Source organism: Lathamus discolor, chromosome 1 (assembly GCF_037157495.1).
Source record: "Lathamus discolor isolate bLatDis1 chromosome 1, bLatDis1.hap1, whole genome shotgun sequence".
NCBI lineage: Eukaryota > Metazoa > Chordata > Aves > Psittaciformes > Psittacidae > Lathamus > Lathamus discolor.
This window is the reverse complement of record NC_088884.1, coordinates 94,409,693-94,432,241: the sequence shown is the minus strand read 5'-3', so window position 1 is coordinate 94,432,241 and position 22,549 is coordinate 94,409,693. Positions and strand designations below refer to the sequence as shown.

Below are 22,549 nucleotides of genomic sequence, written 5' to 3'. Positions count from 1 at the left end.
TTTGCAAATAAACATCCTCACAACTAGCCATGTTTCCTCCTATGTTAGGGCATTCTTTAGTCAATGGTCAATTTTGCTCTGAAATTACATTTCACCTTGTGAAAATCTTACCCACACTACATGAGCATCACATGTTTTAACTGATATACCAAAGCAAACCTAGAGAGTAATAATCCCCACTATCACCATTTACCTAACCCGGTAAAAGTTAGGTGCATAATATATAGTATCACAGTAATGCCCTGCGTACAGACTGGAGTAAAATATATTTACCGAGAGTGGTAATCTCAAGAAGGTTAAGCAGTTCATAGACTAGATTTCTCCATTGTGAACATGAAAGTTACAGCTATAACAAATCTAGCTAATTTCTCTGGGTAAAGAGACATGGTAAGAACACATCACATAGCCCTGAACAACGAGATACACAAAGAACACACCACTGTAGCAACTCCCATGCTCAGAAACATGCTAGAGGCATAAATCTGACATTATTCCCTTTACAAGAAGGTATTAAAAAGTGGATGTTGATATATGTCAGTCAAAGATGACCGTCTTTTCTGAGCTAGTTTCCCTACGGTGGTTAGGAAGAGCCAGGGTAAAGTGCATTAAAAGGTGGAAATTTCCCTTGCCCAGAAACAAAATAACAAGTATGTAGGGATCACCTGAGCTCTTCCTGTAGGTCATAAACAAAGAGGAAGGATGAAGAAAGTTTCCCCTAAAACAATCATGCCAATCAAATTCCCATGTCAACTTAAAGCAGGAAGAATTCAGTGTCTTTTTATTAACTACCCAAACATGACTAGACAGTTAAATTTCACCCCTATCTCCCCTCAAAGCTCACTCTTATTTGCTATAAATATTTTCCTACATCAAGCAAGCACTGGTAAAATAATATAATGCTAATCAGCTACTACACTTCTCAAAATATTCTTTTAAGACTTATAAGAATAGTATTTGTGCCAGTGGCATAGTTGTGTCTCTCACTAGAGGCAACTGTGTACATTAGCATCTTTGAATAGAAGCAGAGGTTTTTGTGTTTATGGTATTTTATGCAAGACATTTCATAGCTATAGAATGCAGTCAGTAGACTTCTTTCCTTAAAAGGCTTTATAAACATTGTATTATGTATGCCTCAGAAAAAATCATGCTGTATCTTGTGACATGTTTTTATGTAGCATTTAATACTCCTAAAAAACTAGAACGTCTATTTAACAGATATTTAATATCTGTTTGATACTCCTAAAAAAAAAAAAATAAATCCCTAAATATCCTCAAGCACAACGTAAAAGTTAAAAATTCCAATACAGAGGGGAAAATGTTTGGTACAGATAAAGTAGCTAATTTTTCAGCAAATTCCAAAGATGACATTTTGAACAAGATGCAAACGTAAATCTTCATTAGTTTACTTCTCGCACTGACCTTTCAACCTTCATGAACTCCTTTGTGGATTTTTTCAAGGTTTTCTTCCCAGGCTTCAACTACAGACTTAACAGGGTGTAGCATTAATGGAAATTCTGGTGTGTGACCTCCAGCTAGCCAGTTGTAAGGATTCCTTTGTCGGTCTTGCCCTCATGACGAACACAAGCAAGCCTACCTGTTCAGGAGTACCCTAGAGCGTAAGAAACCAAAGCATCATGTCACAAACAAGCCCTCTTTTTTTAGACAAATCTCAAGGAAGAAGGCTCCACGTGCTGACTCAGTACCAGTGCTTTGCTTCAGGAAGGCAGCAGCTGATCCAGAGAACATTTGCATCAGCAGGAGCTACAGATCTGCTCTCACCTGCATTTTGCTTTCCCCTTTTCAAGTTCCTCCCTCCAAGTCTTACATCTCTCACAGGCTTTAAGGCACAACTGCCTAAGTTCACCCCTTCTATTAACCCCATTAGGGAGCTACAAAAGGAGAGCCCAGGTTCATCTGTTCAAATCGGAAGATAACTGAAAGCAAATTTGGAACCACAAACAGCTGAAAGGCTCTGTACCATAACAGTGGGCTGCTCCAGGCACAGAGTCCAGAGTCTCAGCCTTCTGAATAAGGCAGAGGGTGCCAGCTGAAAATCAACTCTGATTCCTCACAATTTAAGTACAGGTCGTCATTACCAAGAAACCAGCCTGAATGTCATGGAAGGCACTTAATCAAACCAGAAATTGCTTCCCTGGTGTCAGCTCAAATGGAAAAAAGAACCTGTGTGTCATCACCTCAAATAGCTAGCTGGAGTTATATTTCTGCATGAAGGCAACAGTAAACTAATACACAAAGAGAACAGCATGGGTCCAAAAATTTTGCCCTGTGGGATTTCTCAGAGGACTTTGACTACAAGGAGAAAAGCCCATTCGTAAAATTCTGTTTACTGCATGAAATAAAGTTATTATGAGATACTTCATGCATCCTCCAGATACCAAAAAGGGTATTGAGAATGACTTTGCTGAAGAAATAATAGAAAACCTGTTGTAGCGAAGCAGATGTTATAAACTAGCATTTACACATGAATCATTAACACATTAAAGACACATTGAGCTCTGGAAATGTCTGAATCCCAAATGAAACACTTCTGAAACTACTGTAATACTGTTCAATGTACTGTAACAGTCAGAAAAGTAATACATTGCTATTTTACATAAGAAAGGGAATAGGATAAGGTGAAAGATAGTATAAAGTCTTCATAGAAATCAAATTTATACTCAAGTGGTATATTGTGTTCACTTCAGGATTCTTCATTTCAAAAGGAACAGATGATAGCTGATTAATGCAGAGACAGGCGATAGATGTGATTAGAAGTGCTCAGTCTCTATACCCAAGCAATAGGGCAAAGAAGAGATTCTCAAATATAATAAACTGACATAAACATAATTTATTAATTTCTATTCATCTTTTCTTGCAAAAGATAACCACTTAGACAAGTAAAAAAAGGAAAATTCAAAACTCCTATTTATCATCCCTCCTTCCCTACATAAGGCAATTAGTCTGTGAAGTTCGCTGCTACAGCGTTATGACCTAAATGACAAGAGCAAAAATATGTAAGTGGTTACAGCAGATTTTTGTATTCAGTCAGGAGCAATGATAAACAGAAAACAAACAGCAGCTAGTGAGATCAGCCTTGACAGTTCAGGAATTTAGGGAAGTTTGTTTCTTTTCAAGGAATATTTCTGAAGCCTTTTTTCCCCGTGTCATATTTGTTTCTCTCTCATCTCCTTTTGAAGCCAATATTTAGAGAGGGTAAATTCAAAACACTCAAACTTCAGTTAAGAAGTCCAAGCATGATAAAGGATGTAAGTTTACTGTCTTCCCAAACATTTTTTTAATCACTCATATACATACAGATGCATACACACACACTGGATTTGGTGATGTTAGACTTACCAGCAGTTTCCACTTGTGTTGTGTTTACAGGGGGGATAGTGGGATGCAATGTCTTCTTACAAAGAGCATTTTATTTACCACACAGTTTTACAGTGGGCACTGTGTGAAAGAAGATTTTATTTTGTGATGAAGCATACTTACTGTAAACACACTCTTTGCACACATATCTTTCTTCCCCCCGAGATACTAATTTCTTTATGCATCTCTTTAATAAAGCAGAGATCCATCCCTGGATAGAAGCCATTCTGTTACAAAATGGAATCTAGAAAAGAGCAGTGAAGCTGAGGTTTTAAAACAAGGGAAACTAGATTGCACTTTTACTAAAGTTTCATTTACACCTATTCAGCTGTTTAATCTTGAACACATCTTTGTTTTCAGAAGAGCACACTCCACTCCAACATCTCACTACAATATACCATCAAATTATCCAGCTTTCTTCAGTCCAACTGTTTTTCACTTGAAAGTCATTATCCACATTTCCCTTCATTTTGATTTTCTTTTTCCTGGATAGCTCATTATTCCCCTAGTTTGCATATGAAATCCGTCTTCCTTTTAAACTGGGAAATATCTCTGCTTCCCAGAGTGCTCAGCCTGAAATGAACTATATATCATAGAATCATAGAAAGATTTGGGTTGGAAAGGACCCCGTGGGCAGGGATGCTTCACCCTAGACCATGTCACCCAAGGCTCTGTCCAAACTGCCCTTGAACACTGTCAGTTATGGAGCATTTACCACTTCCTTGGGCAGCCTGTTCCAGTGTCTCACCACCCTTACAGTAAAGAACTTCCTCCTTATATCTAACCTGAACTTGCCCTGTTTAAGTTTAAACCCATTCCCTCTTGTCCTATCACTACAGTCCCTAATGAAGAGTCCCTCCCCAGCATCCCTATAGGCCCCCTTCAGATACTGGAAGGCTGCTATGAGGTCTCCACACAGCCTTCTCTTCTCCAGGCTGAACAGCCCCAACTTCCTCAGCCTGTCTTCGTACAGGAGGTGCTCCAGTCCCCCCATCATCCTCATAGCCCTCCTCTGGACTTGTTCCAACAGTTCCATGTCCTTTTTATGTTGAGGACACCAGCACTGCACACAATACTCCAGGTGAGGTCTCACAAGAGTAGAGCAGAGGGGCAGGATCACCTCCTTCGACCTGCTGGTCACGCTCCTTTTGATGCAGCCCAGTATATGGTTGGCTTTCTGGGCTGTGAGGGCACTCTGCCAGCTCATGTTTGGTTTCTCTTCAGCCAACATCCCTAAGTCCTTCTCTGTACAGCTGCTCTGAATCACTTCTCCACCCAACCTGTAGCACCAAGAAGGTGCCCAGGTATCTTGTTTCCCCATTTGACTTTTAATATTAGTTACCTATGTATTTATATTTTATATGCACACTCAAAACCAGCAAGAGCTAATCAGCTTGTGTGGAAGACCAACTAAAATCCAAGGACAAGGCAGAATGAGTTCAGTGTCTGCTCTTTGGATAGACAACAGGTAACTAAAGGACAGTGCCTGTCGGAGTGCAGCAAGGCTGCACTCTGTCCTCGGCAATTGCAGGAGCCAGCCCCGCAGCAGGGCACAGATGATAGACTGCCACTTCCTAAGGGAAAAAACAAATATAAATGGAACCCCAGATGTATTTTCCCAGCTTTCCCACCTGCTAAGCTACAGACTTGGGCTGCTTCTTGAAGATAACCTAGTGATATGGTGGATAGGCAAACAGACACAGTGCACACATAATAAAGACACAGCTTTTCAGAGTCACTGAAAGTCCAGCCATGGACAGTCAATTAATTATTTCAAAATACATAACTTTGCATATGTTCATCACGAACCAAACTGTTCTCCATTTTCCTCTCCCAAAGATTTACCATTACCTCCGCCATTTGTGTTTACAGGCCTTTTCAAAAGAATTCATTTTTCTTCCACTTCATTGCTATGATTTCTGATTTATAACTATATTTTGAGCCCTATCAATTACTATTTTCTACCCATTTAATGTGCACTAGCTGACTGTACATTTGCTTATTTTCTTAGCTGAAATGCCAGATGGTAGCAAGTCAAACACTCTAAATACTTCCACTGCATTAATAACAGTACAGTTACGAACCCAATATGTTATCTCATCAGAACCAATAGTGAGTTTAAAAAAAAATAAAATCTATTCTCTCTAAATGCATGCCAATTGGCATTAATTATCTTATGACTTTTTAATTTTGTATTAATTGAGTCTTGTATCAGGCTGTTCATTATCTTCCCTGGATTAATATTGGTCTGACAAGCCTATAATTATCCTGGTCATTGAATTTACCCATATTAAATACAGCACAACATTATCTTATTTGCAATCCTCTGGAACCTACCTAATATTCTGAGACTTTCTAAAAATCAAAAACCTATTAATTTCTCCCTGCTGTATATTTAATTGTCTGGTAAGTATTCACAATCCAACTTGTAAGTCATTTTCTTTATTTTAATAGATACAGATATACATAAACCTCAACATACATCCCAGTTATTTCTTTTAGTGAGACGCTGCCCATCCCCCACTCTCCCCTTAATAGTTTTGAGTTTCATTTTCTCTTATTATTTACATTATTCTCAGATAGATGTATAAATATCTTCATTGGTCACTTCTTTTTAATAAACACCACAAGCTACTGTTTTTTATTTGGTTTTACCCTAAAGTAGCAAAACACTTGAGAGTATGCACTGTTTCAATCACAATGCAAGAAACTGAATTCTTCACTTTTCAAGAACTCTAAGTATATTTAAAGTTGGGGGAAAAACAAAAATGAAATCAAAATTAAAAAATCCCACAGTTCTTCACTTAAAAACTTGCTTCCTTGAAAATGAGCCATGTGATGAGGCTTTGATATATCTAGGGACAACCTGAAGTTACTTAAGTTTCTCCTTCCATCTGTACAAAATAACAAGAAGAAAAAAAAAACCCAAACATTTCCTTTCAGTTCAAATTCTCACAAAAACATTTTTGCATTCCTTTTCAACAGGAGGAGAAGGTCTTTCACTAGCCAGAACTGTTTTGAAAGTTGAAATTTTCATAAAACCTGTGAACATGTATCCTAATTGCTTTGAATGTGTTAACAAATAATCACATTCTTAAGCAGAAAAAGAGAAAAAAGTTTTAATAAATACTCAGGCATTATCCTACTAGTTTTCAAACTAGCTACAGTTATAAACAATGATTGCAGTAGTTTAGTTTAGACTGATTCCTAACTGATCTTACCAGGATAGTAACCTAAATACATAAGCACGCATCTATTAAATGAGATCTTTCTACTTTTGCAATTGAAGTTACAAATAATTAAGATAATTTGCTTTGTGAGAAAAGAACAAAGCAGCAAAAAACTTTGGTCATTTTGCCAAATTAAGAAGTTAACCTGACTGACAAATTCATCAAATTCATGAACTTGAAACCGAACACTAGTATGTGTTTGAACAGTTTCCCATTTATCTAGTACTGACAAATCCATGCATCACAGCATAAGCCCCAGATCTCCATTTTATGGAGTTTTGTCTCACTTCCGCTACTTCTTATTTAATATGACAAAGTTCACTGATTTAGAAGGCACACTTCTTCCATTTTTGCTATATCCCTTTTATAGGTTCACTGAGAGAAAGCTTACTGTCTAACAATAACTCTTCTCAATATTCCAGAAGCCCAGGCTCTCTACTGCAAAACACTGTTTACAAAATATTTTTGGCACTCTGAAAGAATCAGAAGCTCTCAATTAAATTTTATGACACAGAAGCCAGAAGCAGCATTAAAATTTTTAGGTCTAGAAGGGACATCCAAATGCCATCAGAAATTCTGATCATACGCTGCTGGGACATCTAGCCTTGTAAGCATTAGTGTCTTTTGGCAAGGAGAAAATCCTTTGAGTAAACATCATGACCTTGTTTTCACATCTGGCATTTCCAAATAGAGGGTCACATTTTGGCTCCTCTCACTTTCTTGTTTACCTTTACCTAAGTCCTGTGGAAAATGCGGATACCCCTTTGCCTCCCGACCTCATGAAAGAATACAGAAAACAACACTGCCATGCACAGAGATAGGTCAGAGACCACATCCAAATTTCTGACCAGCTAGGAAACTTTTAACATGAAGTATCAGCTGGAACGTAAAGTTGCCTCTGCGTCTTGGTTCATGGAAGCACTTAAGGAAGTACTTAACACCAGCCTCATCTCAGTGCAAGTGTATTTCAGCATCTTTGTAACATGTACAGACTTCAAAGCCCACCACACACACGTCATTGCACAGGCATCTAGCAAAGCACGTTTTAATTTCAACACATGAGCTAATACTTTCAGTAAGGTTTGATGTGCGCATGTACCCAAGCAATTAACAGGTATCTGCATCCTCAGGACCTCCCAGCTCAGGTGAAGATACAGCTGGTGCATTTCCCTTGCCCATCAGGATTTTAGGACCAAGAGCACCAGTCATCATCTGGATCATCTTTGGTGCTACTGTTCTTAAGTCACTTCTGGATTTCCTCCCCTTGCAAATTTTTTTCACTGCTGTTCAGCCTGCATCACCAATGTACAACAAGCAAGTGTTCACTTTCTATTTTACTGAAACTTTTAACTGAAATAAGATCAGCCATCACCCTCAACTGTCTGGTTTTTTTACTGGAAAACATGGAAAGGTTTTGTTCTGCAACGTGAATCAATATTGAATTAATATTGAATTAATATTAACTATTTATTTTTCTTCAGTATGCTGAACTTGCTTCTTCCCAAGTTGTAGCTTAGTATTCACATACAGAGCTTCTGTCAGTGTTCTACTAAACAATATTAAAATGCCCATAAGTATGGCAAGAATTAAGCATGCATTTTGCTTAGGTCTGTGAAGCTCCTACAATAGTAACTGTTCCAAGTACTCCCTGCAACACAAAAAAGCCTAATGCAGTGCTGTTAACACTTTATATATATATATCCCACACCTCATTCTGCTGTGTTTCTCGAATTCTCAGGTTCATACCTCATGCAATTAGAATCACAGAATAGTTAGGATTGGAAAGGACCTTAAGATCATCTAGTTCCAACCCCCCTGCCATGGGCAGGGAAACCACACACTAGACCATGTCGCCCAAGAACTCTGTCCAACCTGGCCTTGCACACCACCAGGGATGGAGCATTCACAGCTTCCCATTCCAGTGCCTCACCACCCTCACAGTAAACAATTACATAAATTCAAGATGATTTATTTCTGTTTGCTCTTTTTTCAAATATAGTTTTGAATTTTATTTTGAAATTGTTAGGGTTCTTTTCAGCAATCACAGGTATTCCCAAACACTCATCTTTACAGATACAGCCTTTCAAATTGTCTGTTAAATTACCTAAAAAATGTTAGAATGAGTTTCAGAACTGGAGAACCTTAGAAGAAAGAACACCATGGGTTTGTCTAGCTGTAAGGCCTTAAGAACAGCAACTAACCCCAAAATTTGATTTCAGCTACCCAAGGAGAGTAGATATACACAGTGTGATTCAGTGTTTAAGGAGGAACCAACAGCTGAGTGCCTCATAAATGCTGAACTTAATATTTGGTTTTGCATGCTGGAAACAGCATGTTCTGCGATCACGCATGCAGCAGACTAGAAGCTATTCCACAGCTATGTGTATGTGACATGGATATGTGTTTCTTAGCACTGCAATGTACAAGTTAGAAAGGATTTCACCTTTCCCCCCGACACACTCCCATATGTTTATAGTCTTCTCAGAATAAAGAAAAGGGAAAAAGGAAAGTATTTTCTCCTGCTTTCAGGAATAATACCAGCAAGAAAAACTTACGTGTTCAAATTCCATGAAACTTGGTGAATATGTACTATGGCTCCATTCTACAATGTATAATTTTTTAGAGTTCTCCCTATGTAAAACGTGCTTTTTATCTTGACGTTGACCTCAGATTCATTGCAGTTAATTTTGTTACACATTCCAGTGATTAAAGCTGGAGTCACAAGGTGATTCTTCAATATCATTAACACCGAAGTGCCTCAGAGTTTTGCTCATCACCAGTAATACTACATTTGCCAGGAACTTAATGGTCAAATACATTTTCCAGGGTAGTCCAGGGACTTCATATCAAAATCCTTGTTTGACTTTCTTGCATTACCTGTTTAGGTATGCAGGCAAGTCCCTCAGCATACATCTCCTAAAAAATTAACTATAGCTTAAAAAAAAATACGGTTCTCCTAAATGCGATTTTGAAGGAAGACGAAGGAGGTTAAGTGTCTTTACAACCACTTAGCTCTCAGCACAGCAAGTATGCTACCTTAAAAAAGCAACATGCAGGGAGAAAAGTAAAACAGCATGACCAAAAACGCTTATTGTGTTGCTTGAATAATGGTGGGGAGCCTCATTAATAAAATAAAAAATTTTTACAAAGTACTTGATAAGAAAGATACCAATATTGCTTCTAGGTTAAGTGAGATTGCCACAAAGCCTGCTGAAATAGATTTTAAAGCTTTACCTAGGGTGAAGTTACCTGAAATGTGAGCCTGCACAAAGAAAAGGAAATTGAAGATATCCATTGAAAACACACTTGAAAAAAAAAAAACCACTATAAAGCCAGTTTTTAATAAAGTGCTACATTTACTTGAGCCCATTTTGAAACCACATAAAGCTATTGTGTGGAAAGCCTTGTTTTTTGCAGTAAGCATGGGAATGATGCACAAACACAACATAAAACGTTTGACAATCTGACCACCCTGACAGGATGACAGTGCTTCCATCACCACTTATTCTTCCATAAACATGTATCATCTTGATACTGTTATACTAGAGCCAGTGCATTTTCTCACATGCACAAAGATAAGCAGTGACTTCAAAATTGCTGTGCCTGATCAGTGGCATGCTGAGTGATCTGCATAAGCAGATACAAAGGGCATGACTACCGCTCAAAGACTGTTACCCCACTGATTTATATGAGTGTAGCTCTGCAGCCAGCCGAGCACTGCCAATGGAAAAAGCTGGGGAACAATTCCCAAATCTGCAGTTTTCCTTGCCAGTTCACAGGAGCCTGCAGCCTTTATTTCTGCAAGCAGTAATGACAACTGGAAGCATTCAGTCCCATGTCATTCTGAGACCATTTATTCCAGGTCTACTGGCCTGCTGCATTTGCCAAATCAAAATCGGAGTTCAGAAAAAATTGTCTGGAGTTTAATTCACACATACAACTGTGAAAGAACTCAAACGTATTGCATGATACACATATACACACACAACAATATCAAGAGAAGCAGAATAAAGTTTAGAGCTATGGCATAAGGATTAAAGTCCACTTTACAGCAGCCAAAGTGCTCCTTATGAAACAACAGTCTGAGTACAGAGGCACGGATATCACTGGCCTTGACTACTAGCATTAGTAGCACATTTCAGAAACTGTTGGGGGTTCTGCACTATACAGAAAATATGGTCAGGCTGTATGTGCAAGAGTGAAGTGACAGCCTTCAGCATCATGACATGCTAAGTTACTGTCAAGTTTAGCAGCACAGAAGGACAATGTGTTGAGTTTCAATTTGATGATATGTGATTGTCCTTCACTGATTGTTTTCTGGTTCTAAAATAATCACAAGGAGAAATAAGAGGGACGGATGGAGAAATGGAGTACATAAACAGTAAGTATTTTCCTCCTTCCCTATTATCTATCCCTCTCTATCATTTGTTCCTCCTTTTTGAAACAAGAGGAAAAAACAAAACAAAAAGACTCCTCTTATGGAATTAGAGTGAAACCAGCATTGAACTCCATCTAGCTAGTAAAGTTCTGGTACCACAAACCTTTTTCACATAATTACGGAGGATTGAGTAATAGTTTTTAGTTAACATCTATACCAATAGGACTAGGGAAATGCAAATCACAATTTTCCAAGAGCCATATGCTTTTACTATTAAAAAAAGCTGTTAATAGACACATTATTTTCAACATTTTGGTCTTTGAATCAGTCAGCAAAAGATTTGCAGAAGTATACTTTAACTATGGACTGTTGTACTTTTGTCTACAGAAACTGCTTTGGACACACATTATTAATCTGTCCAACAAATACACAGCAGGTGACTTAAAACAGCTTGCAAAAAGAGAACACTTGTTCTAGTGTGAATTTTCACTGAAACAGCTACTTTACTGCCTGTTTCTGAAACTTTAAAAACTGCAAGTGCTTTTATGTACAAAAAAAATAATAAATCTATTAGAAGAGTTGTTTAAAAATGCCTCTGACATCACAGGGAGATAAATTTTCAGTTATTGCCTACAATACAAGAAAGGAAATCATACTGCTTTTACATACTCTCTCCCTCCACCTTCAGAGTAGAGTGGGCTAGGAGGTTGTTGACTTTACTCCATGTAGAAGCACTGTTCCGGACTTAGGCGGGTTTCAAGGTTAGCAGCCTTTTCTCTGCAGATTGCACCTGGAGAGCTGGCACAGATCAAGCGATTTGACAATGTCTCGAAAGGAGAAAGTATCCCCATCTGAGCCAGGCAACTGTGCCAGATCTCTCCAGACCTCCTTCAGCACCCAGCTTGCCAAGCCAGCTTTTTCTACCCAATCAATAAAGCCAGCCACAGAATGACATGGAGAGAAAATGATTACTGAAAGGAGAGTGCTGAAGTGAGACAGACATGCAGTTCCTTTATTTAAGTTTGTAAGGGTCACAGCCCCAGCACAGACCACTTACAGGAGCAATCTGGTAGGACTCTGACAGATTGGCTCAGGCATGGCTCTGACAGGTATTTTGCAACCGTGCAGACTCTGCCTGCTTTAATGCCTCAACCTAAAGTCAGACCTCTCCTCAAGTGAATGCTGCTGGAAAGTCTTGCTTTCCCTCTAACATCCTCTGCTTTGAAAGAGTTGCTCAAACTCAGCTCTCTAAAACACATGTAGATTAGACTAAACATTCAAATGTGCAGATCAACCAGACATCCTGTGTAGCTTTACTGAAGAATAACCCACTTTTGAAATTTGCCACAAAGTCATTTAGACACAGAATTAATGAAAAGCCTACACCTAATATTGATCTGTATGGTTCATAAGTGACCTGTCATTTACGTCTACTATGAATCGATAACTTTAATCCTTTGCTTTCTATCCTTAAAGCAGTTGAGCTGTTCCAACATTTTTGCTCACATCAAACGTCAAAACAAATAGTGATTTAGTTCAGACACTTTTCCAAACTTTGTAGGCTCTCTGTTCTCCTGCTCTGTGACTGTTCAGCCCTTCTTCTCCATACACATAAAACCAACATGAATACTTTCTCTGCAGTACAGATAAACTATCTCCTGTTTTCTCCCTCTCTATAAAAACCTGAAAAAAAATTTTATATAACATGTGTGTATATATATATATGGATGGATTTTTAAATATGGGGTTGAAAATATATATTATTATGTATACTAGTATGCATTTAAAAATATTTTTGATACCTATATTATAGTCCATCCATACACTTAGAATCTACTTTATACTTATTTAACAGCAGTTATTACAACTGCTGTTCAGTACTTGGTGCTCTGAAACTTCACCAGTTCTGTAACTGGCACTGTCCTCAAAAATCATATTTGTATTTCCCTCAGTACCTCACTCTATTTAAGGAATATGTGCAACTTAAAATATATAAGTTTTCTGACCTATCAAATAGTATATGTATTAAAGCATTTTTTTAAATAAAAGGCAAACAGCACAACATTATTTTTCTGTATCAGCTGGTTTTGTCCCCCCAAGTGATAAACTACAATCTTCAAATTCCATGCTGAGTCAGAGAATACATTCTGATCCACTGCAGTGTTCTCTTTTTCTGTCATGGTTCACTAGACTTCTTTAGCATCACTCTCTCATTCATATGGTTATGTTTATTTTCAAAATGCAGAGGAAATTGCATATTAACATCCTAGTTCATCATGACTCACTAGACTCACTCAACCGGACTGTAATCAGCTGTTGGAGAGTAGTGGCTCCCAGGAAGCATGCTCTCAATTTACACACAAGCACCAAAGACTGACAGACATAGGATCTACCTTTCAACAACAAAATACAGTGGTGAATTGGAAGCACCAAAACCAAACCAGAATGCAAGCACAAAGCAGAGTTACACTTGCCTGCACTTCCAAACAAATTGAAAGCTGAAGAGGCTCCACCGATGTGAACACCCTCACTGGGGCAGTCAAAACATCAAGCTTCAAGAAAACCACCAGATGCTCCTGCCAGGGGCTCAGTAAGTTTTGAAACAAGAGCTGATAGCTTTCAGTTCGGTTAAATCCTACCTGTTTATGTTCTTCTGATAAGGAGCTTCAACAGCACCAGCCTTCATCACCAAATTCCCATCCCAACAGAAACAACCTGGTTGGAAAAAACATGAATATCACTAATTTCTCAGACTGATTAATGTTACAGTACATAATGCATTTGCTTTCAAATTCTTTCCTCTTCTGTGTTTCCACACACAAACCGTGTAACAAAACTAATGTCTCTAAGACCAAGTTTAACAGACACAGTACATTACTTTTACGACAGCATACATTAGACTTATACAACTAATTCTCGTAAGCACTCAGAGCTGATCACAAACTGAAGACATGAAACCAAAACTGGGTCTTTTACCTAAAGTATCAAGTACACACAAAGCACCAATAGAAGCATAGGTACAAATGTTTCACACCACGTGAAATTCTATTTAAATGAATGCAAAAATACAAGATATGAGGATGGTTTAAAAGTATTTTCAGAAAAGCTAATCAACTGTAGCATTTGCTCTTTCTTTATTAAAGATACCGATTGGTTTTGTAAGCCCCAGTGATTATTTTGAACAAACCAGCACAAACACAATTCAAAGGCCTCTAGAGTAAGAAAGAATCTCTACTACTCTTTTTCACTTCAAGATAAGAAAAATAATAAATGCCAAACACTCTGTAGGCCTTCAGGGATTTTGCATATTTAAACCTTTAGCAAAAGTATCCGCAAGAAAGATGTCACCATATTTCAAAATAATAATGCTTTAATGGCATTTTTGTTGCAATGATATTATATCACGGCAGTTATAGAAAGAAACATACAATATGGTCAGAAACTTGTCCTGAAGCAAAGCATCCTTTTCTCCAACTAAAACTATACAAACAGGATAAATTAAGTCCCTTGCCCACAAAGGATGCAGGTAACACACAGCTAGCATAGCCTGGGCTTATAGCAGGTACAGCTCTAATACTCCGTAGCCCAGGAACCTTGGGGATCCATTGCTGGCAGCTACTCTTAATTATGCTGGCAGGCTGCAGGCATCTAGGTTCATACACTGCCTCAAGCGGGGATAGCTTTACTGTTCACCAGTATAAAATAATATGGCATTAATCTACTACTTCAAGCAGAATGTGTGATTTGCAATAGTTAAAGGAAGTTTTAAGCACCCAGGTCTTGTCATAAAGTATTTCTCCAAATTTGTGCAAGTTCAGAGCTGAAAGCAACCAAAAAATATTAGATTTTTTTGTTTGTTTTGTTTTGGGGGGGGTTGTTTTTTATAAAAACAGAGTGTACCTTTCAGAAGGCTTAGTCTGTTTCTGAACAAAAATGTTATTTTTAATAACAAATATTCAAAATCATACATTTTCTCAAAGTAATATAGGACAACTTAGACATGGCTTAAAATTTAACAGCATTTTTAATAAATTCAGATCCAATTTCCTAATCAAATATTTTCTAACCAAACAATTACAATTTTATCACATCCATTTAGCATATAATGGAAAAGTATAAAAACCCAATTTGCTAATGACCAGTCAATGTGTCAGAGTACAGTGGGTCCTGAAAGTTATTAAGAGTCTTGTTCACCATTATTTTCAAATCACTGTGTGTTCTGTTCAGGTTAAAAGCCTTTGGATACTACTCACAGCATGAAGTTCTTACATGAGAAATTCCTGTTTAAACTAAACAGCTTTTAGCATTTACCTCTTAAAAAGAGAGGGGGTTGATATACATTGGCAAAGTTTACCCATTTTGACTACAAAAGTGATATGCATTAGGTATTACTGTAATATATACTATACTTGGGATCATACTATCAAAGTGGCTAATAAAAAACAAGTAATTTTGAATTGTTTCTTCTTGGCAGAAAACCAAGCTACCCACTGAAGTCCAAGAATTCACACAAATCAAAATGATTCACAAAGAATTGACCTTAGGCAACAACTTGCAATTAATTAATGCATTGCTGGATTAGTGCTTATTGGTTATTATTATTATTTTTTAAAGAGTAATTAACACTCTCTCTTATGAAGTTAAAATCAGGAAAAAAAAAAAACCCACTTGTAGATCATAAAAAGACAGCCCTCATCTTCTGGGGGCTCTTTTGGACTTGATGGGGGAAGCTGTGGGCTCTGGGTTTTTACTGGGGGGTTGCTGTTTATTTCATCTGAAATGATGGTGTCCATTCTTCCCTCAAATTCTGTTAGGAAACCCTGCAAGTGTGAGGGAGCACAGCTTGCTTGCTTCAGACTGTAGCAGCGAGCAAACTTAGTGAGAAGTGAGTAAATTGTATGACCCCTTGATTTACAGGAGGTCTGGTGCTACTAAAATAAATCAGTAATAACAGCAACCAGTATTTCTATAGTCACAAGGACAAAGAAAAGAGGGAGAGACCAAGCTTTCCAAAATGATTTACATTAAACTTAGGCAATCAACCCTCCAGGCAGCTTTGCAAAGTGAAGCCTAAAAATTCTTTTTATCTTAATCTTTCTTTAAAATTCTAGCCAGAGGAAGAAATTCAAGGGTACCTTTTCTGTGGAATAATGCCATCATTTATCATCCAGGCTGATATGCAAAGTGACATAGAATGTGGAAAACCTCTTTAAACTATATGGGATAAAATCCTGGACTCCTTGAAGTTTCTAAGGAGATTTGCATGACTATTCATTGGACAAAATTGTATCAGTGGTCCTTATTTCCAGACACTGTGATTACAACCTTTCAGTTTTTAAGGAAGTCTCCTAAAACATGAATTGGTGATTCTTGCAACTATTTTTACATGTTTTCTTTCTAAGACTTATATTCTAGAGCGTGGAATTTTTTTTATTATTATATTTTTTTCCAAATAAAATACTTAGGATTTGATTTTCACTGCAGACACATCATCTACTATTAAAGACTTACAGTTGGTTATTATAAAGTCTGATCAAGTGAAAATAAAATCAATGGTATATAGTACTGTAAAAGTTACAAAGGTGATTGTAATGATAACAATGAACTGAGCAGCTTTTCTATCAAATTCAAAAAAGCAAATGAGGAGTGCACTCCTAGTGCAAGACAAGACACAAGACAGATACGCATAGGGAACAACATGGGAGAAGGACAATGAATTTTTACAAAAACTCCCAGAAAAATAGAGAGAGGATGTAAGTGGCTTGTCAAAAGAGGATTAAAAAGAGAAACTGAGAGCTTAATTGTTGCTTCATAGGAATAGGCTACTTATGCAAGATAAGTAGAGGTAAGACAGATGATAAGAAAGCTTTAAGTCTGGAATGTTAGATGCACAGCTGAGCCTCTGAGACTTAGTTATATGTGGATGTTCCAAGCTGGCCAGAAACGAGTATGACGTACAGCACGGTAAAGCTGGCAGAGCTGTGCACTGCTTGCTCTATAAGAATGCTCTACAGGCAGTACTACCATCTGCCAGACAAAGTTGGAGAACCTAAGAGGAAAAATTCATAATATTTTTACACTCTCGTTACTCTTCATGAATCATACATTATAAAACTAGTTAAGAGCATGACAAAATATTTCACTGGAAATACAAGGATTGTTAGATGGGAACTGAGGAAATCTTGGTCACAGAAAAGCATGTATCTAACACTGCCTTTTTTTCTCATGCTTTAGGATCTTATGGTGATGATCTCATTACAGAACTGTGAAAAACAGTAGTTGGCCAACACTCCGAGAATACAGATTTAAAAAAAATAAAAAATCTTCAATAAGCATCTCATGAGTACTAATTTGGGTGATAGCATTCTGAATTCACCCATGCATTAGCCCACACAGCTGGAATATCAGATCATCAAGTCCCAGATCATCAAATCCCACATGAAGGAAACGAGTCAGTCAAGTGTGAAATGACTTATAAAACATTCATTTATTTTACAAGACGATATTTGCAAACTCTAGAATTATAGCTTTCTAATGGCTCAGTGTCCAAACGGATATCAGTAACAAGTGGTGTCCCTCAAGGGTCCATACTGGGATCAGTACTGTTCAATGTCTTTTTATTAATGTCATGGTAGGATCGAGGGCATCCTCAGCACATTTGCAGAGGGCACCAAGCCATGGGGTGCAGTAAATGGCTAAAGGGAAGGGATGCCACCCAGAGTGACCTTGATAGGCTTCAGAAGCGGGTCTAAGCAAACCTCAGGAAGTTCAACAAAGCCAAGTGCAAGGTCCTCCACCTGGATCAGAGCAATCCCCTCTATCAATATATGTATGGATTGAGTGCAGCCCTGCAGAGGAGGAGTTGGGGATACTGATAGGTGAAAAATTGAACATGAACCAGTAATATGTGCTTGTAGAAAGCAAATCATATTCTGGACTGCATAAAAGAAGTCTGCCTGGCAAGTCAAGGGAGGCAAACTTGGGTAAATTGTAAGACTTCAGAAGATTATTCCTTCATACATGGTAGATCATGATCTGAGTTAATCTCATGATTTAAATTCCCTGAAGAATGCAGCCATTTTAGGCATCATCTTGCAGCTTCAGGATCTGAGCAGGATTTGTCTTTAAGAGACAGACAAGACGAGACCTAAACATTAACAACATGAGCTCATGAACAGAATGGAATAAGAGAATGAAATACAGCAAGTGGAAGTTGATCAATTAAACAAAACAGGGATCAATTTAGCAAAGAGACTAAAGCTCAAAGCAGTTGGCAGTAGCCACAGGAAACAGGGACCAGCCTGTCCAGAAGACTAAGTCAGTAGTCCAAAAGAGAAATAGGATAGGACACTAGCATCTTAAATTATTAAAAACCTAACATAATTTGGAGAGCATGGATACTTCATATGAGACGTATTACTGTTAGTATAAATTTTTATGGTGATAAGTATGGTATAAAGGAAAAAGAGTGAATATATGACTGATCAGTCTGGTGGAGGAAGAGAGCCCTTATATGTATACAGTAAATAATGTTGCACATGTACTTAGATATTCCTGTGAAATATATACTGCTGAAATCAATAGCTCTATTTTGAATAAAGACTTTCATTTACTAGAAGAAAGAAAACATGCCAAACAGATAAACCCATAAAACTATTTACAACACACTTTCAGCTCAATTCAGCATTTAGACAGCAATCAAAACATCTTAAATTTGCACTCAGATTATTGCAGAGAATGCTGGAAGCTGCTAGCTGAAAATAATACAGAATTCTTTCCCCCCTTCAACGCTTCTCTTTAGCAGTGTGGCACTCCTGAAGCTGCCATTTGCTCCATTAGGATTCATTATTATGTACACAGAGCCTCCCACACAACGATATTGCTATTTGCCACCTCAAAGTAAGCTAATGGCATTTTCAAAATGCAATTAGAACCTTTCAAGAGAAAGCTCAAGCTGTGTTTGGATAATATGAAGTTAACTCTCTACTACATTTCACAGACAGGCACACCAAAGCTAATAAATTCTTCTCATGTCTTCAGATTATTAACACACCTACTGGCAATGTCAAGATGTTAGTTTAAAGAATTTCAAATATGAAACAGTTCAATAATCTGGTTTACGACAGCTGACTGACAAAGCTAATTAACTGCCTGGAGAAGATTCTTTATAAATGAAACAACTTTTGCCTGAACATATTTCCAAGAACAAAATGTTCGTTTTGTCTTTCCCTCTTCTCCCTTACATTCTCTCCCTTCTAGCCTTCTGCGTCCCATCTAATCTTTGATAAAAGTTTTCCTGATGCTATTTAAGTATTACTCATCCCGTGATTTGGTGGTTTCTTATTTTCTGTGCCCTTTGCATTTACCTGCTGGACACTTCCACTGCTCTCCTCCAGGCCTTTTTTGTTAAAAAGGTATCATTTCCAGCACTCCATACCGGGCATTTTCACATCTCCCTTTGCATACTGAGGGAGTTTCATGTTTGAGTATTGCCCTGGGTTTACCAGTAGCTGTTTTGCTCCTTCTTAGTAACTGGTGCAAGCTCTGTGTTTTGACTTCCAGCCTGGGAACAGAGCTGATAACACCGATTGGTTTTAATTGTTGCTAAGTAACGTTTATTCTGGCCAAGGACTCTGTGAGTCTCATGCTCTGCCAGGGATGAGGGGAGGCCGGGAGGAAGCAGAGACAGGACGCCTGACCTAAGCAATCCAAAGAGGTATTCCATACCACAGCACGTCATGCCCAGGGAGGTAACTGGGAGTTACCTGGAAGGGCACGCTCTCTCTTCAGGGGGGGCGAACTCGTTCGGCGGTGGTATCGTATTCTCTTGTTATTTTCTCTTATCAATATTACCATTCGTGGTAGCAGCAGTGATTTGTGTTATACCTTAGTTACTGGGTTGTTCTTACCTCAACCCGTGGGAGTTATATTCTCTCGATTCTCCTCCCCATCCCTCTGGGAGTGGGGAGGGTCGGGGAGGGTGAGTGAACGAGCTTTTGTGGTTGGGTTTAAACCACAACAAGTATCTACAAGCTTTCTCTTGCTGCAAGGTTGCTCCTTCACAGCATTCACCTGCTTCAGGCATTTTTCTCATATACAGGCCTACAATCACACATCATTTCCAAAAATAAGAGATCCTGTTTGTGTCCAATTTCAGTTGCACAGCAGGAAAAGAGTACTTTAGGGATTTTTTCCCCCATTTGACTCACAGAATGTTATAATTTGGGGAGAATTTTCAGGTAGAGGAAGCTGACACTGATAGCTTTAGTTATTATTAGCCTTTACTATGAGCAGGCACCTACACAAGGACAAGTTGCTCTACCAGCACAACTGTCTTGTCCTGAAAGACATCATTATGCCCATTAGATGGTCCGTCCTTAGTGAGAGCAACCTGTTTATTATACCAGATAACATACTGGGTTTATGAAATGAACATACAGTAGAGCCAATGAAATTACTTATTGCATAACATCCATTACACATTAAGGGCACTCACAGTGCTGAGTTTAGGAAATACCTGCAAAATCCCAATAAAGACACCTGCAACAAGACCAAGAGTTGTTTTCTGAAGCTGAACAACATCAGACTTATTCCCATCAGAACCCTGCTATAAGTATTGCTGCATTTGAGTGTTACAGGCAGAATAATAGCAGCAAGACTGAAAATGTTTATGTTTAGGCTGATGTTAAATGATGCCTATGATGCAGACCAGCAGCAGACTATCTGAAAATTTTCTTTTGCCATCACAAGTTCATAAAAAAATATATATATTCTTCATACAATGCAATCTATTGTCCAGATAACTTTTTTAACACCAACAGAATAGACTGAAAATATCAGTGCCCCTCTTTGTAAATATCAAAACAATGAGATACCAGCAAGACTTGCAGAAGCATTTGCAGAAATTCTAGTTTCAGACATCTGATCCTGCTCAATCCTCTCAGAATGAGGCAAACCCACCTAGAGCCAATGGAAAGGAGATGTCTGTCCTGTGACTGACTTCCTGCTTCATTTGTACTCTTTTCATTTGTAGCTCTTTCTCTTGTTGGTAGCATATCCAGAAAAGGCTCCGGTTTTCACACTGAATCATCACTCCAATCAAATAAATGTTGTTATGGTCATATTGCAGCATGTCCTCAAGGAAGAGGGGTGGCATAAAAATACTGGAGTGATCATCCCTTGCCAAGTCTCCTCTCACTTTGTTCATTTCTCTTTGTGAGGAATAACTTTGTTGATTAGGCCACATCTCCCCCCCCAGCTTTGTTGTGGAAGAAACATTTAGCATTTTCAAAATATCTACAGTTTTCACAATTCAAAATAGAGGAGGGACAAAATACTTGTAATTTATAAGAGGCTAAATGAGACATGGAAACAAACTTGTACTGCTGCAAAACTGAGATCTGAGTTATTACTGTTGTCTTTCCCCATTCTACCCTCTCCAAAAGTCAGAGCTATTCACATCTGAAGCTCTAGTTAGACCCAAATTCATGGAATGTATCAATTTAGAATCAAATATTTTCACAGTTTCAATCAAAACAGAGACTGGAATTATCGTTTTCCTTTTTGTTGTCACATAAATCAGATCTGAAGGCAATTCTTAACAGACCAGCTAGGCATTAGATTCTGGAGAAATAAAAACACATGAACGTGTGTTTAAGTATGTATACATTATTAAAGGATAATTGGTAAATAATTCTCATTAATGAGTATGTAGGCTTGAGTCAAAGAGTCCAGCCACAGATGAGTCATTTTTTCCCCCTTCTCTCTTGAAAACTCACTGATTGTACTTTGCTTTTAAGGTCTATGCTAGCTAATTAGGGAATTTCAGTAATCTATTTTTAATATGTACCATCTTCTGTTCTTTTTAGTGCAGCCTTAAGATAGACTTTTATCTCTACTGCTGTGCACAGATCATCTGAAAATATAAGTTCTCTACTACATGACAACTCATAATGAGCCTTAATGAAGCTTGGGAACAGCTGTTAGAAACTCCAGTTGAATAGGTTTGCCCAAGCAGCAGTAGCTTAGGATGTTTTTTCTCCTATAGCACTGTTGAGTCATCTCCTCACCATACATATAATGAGAAAAATCAAAAATACAGCACTAAAGCAGCTTAATCTTTTTCCATGCGACATTTTATTTTAATCAGAGTTTTAATAAGTACATTATGAACTATCATCTCTTAAGCCTTTCACCTTTTTAATTATATTCCTGCTCTGAACATCGAGAAAAGCAAATTTTATTATGCAAATTTGCTCCAAATTCATGTCCTTACCAAGAGCATAAAAAACAGAGTTCAAACTCCATTTTTAATTATACTACAGATAAACGAGCTGCAAATTCTTAGAAATCGTGATAAGCTCTCATGATTTTACGTGTCACCTAAGCTATATGTCAAAAGATTATGTGTTTTGGGTAGGATAAAGGACTTAAAGAACTAAGAAGGTTAAACACAACTGAAACAAATAAATTCCATTACTCCATATTGTTTGTCTTCTCTTATTGACCTGTCATTGCTTAGACACTAAGCTATATAGCATATAGGACTCTTGAGGATTCTGTACAG

The 22,549-nt window shown here is 37.9% G+C and overlaps 1 long non-coding RNA gene across 2 annotated transcripts in view; it reads right to left on the bottom strand.

The window, feature by feature from the left end:
• LOC136007267 (uncharacterized) overlaps window positions 1-22,549 on the bottom strand; it is a 39,401-nt gene that overhangs the window by 4,546 nt on the left and 12,306 nt on the right. Inside the window, exons 2-3 of one of the 2 annotated variants that reach the window (XR_010609565.1) lie at window positions 13,623-13,698; window positions 1,420-1,609 (exon numbers count right to left, since the gene is read on the bottom strand). This is a non-coding gene — a long non-coding RNA (uncharacterized LOC136007267). The remainder of the gene's footprint in view (window positions 1-1,419; window positions 1,610-13,622; window positions 13,699-22,549) is intronic. The other variant, XR_010609566.1, reaches the window with a different exon arrangement.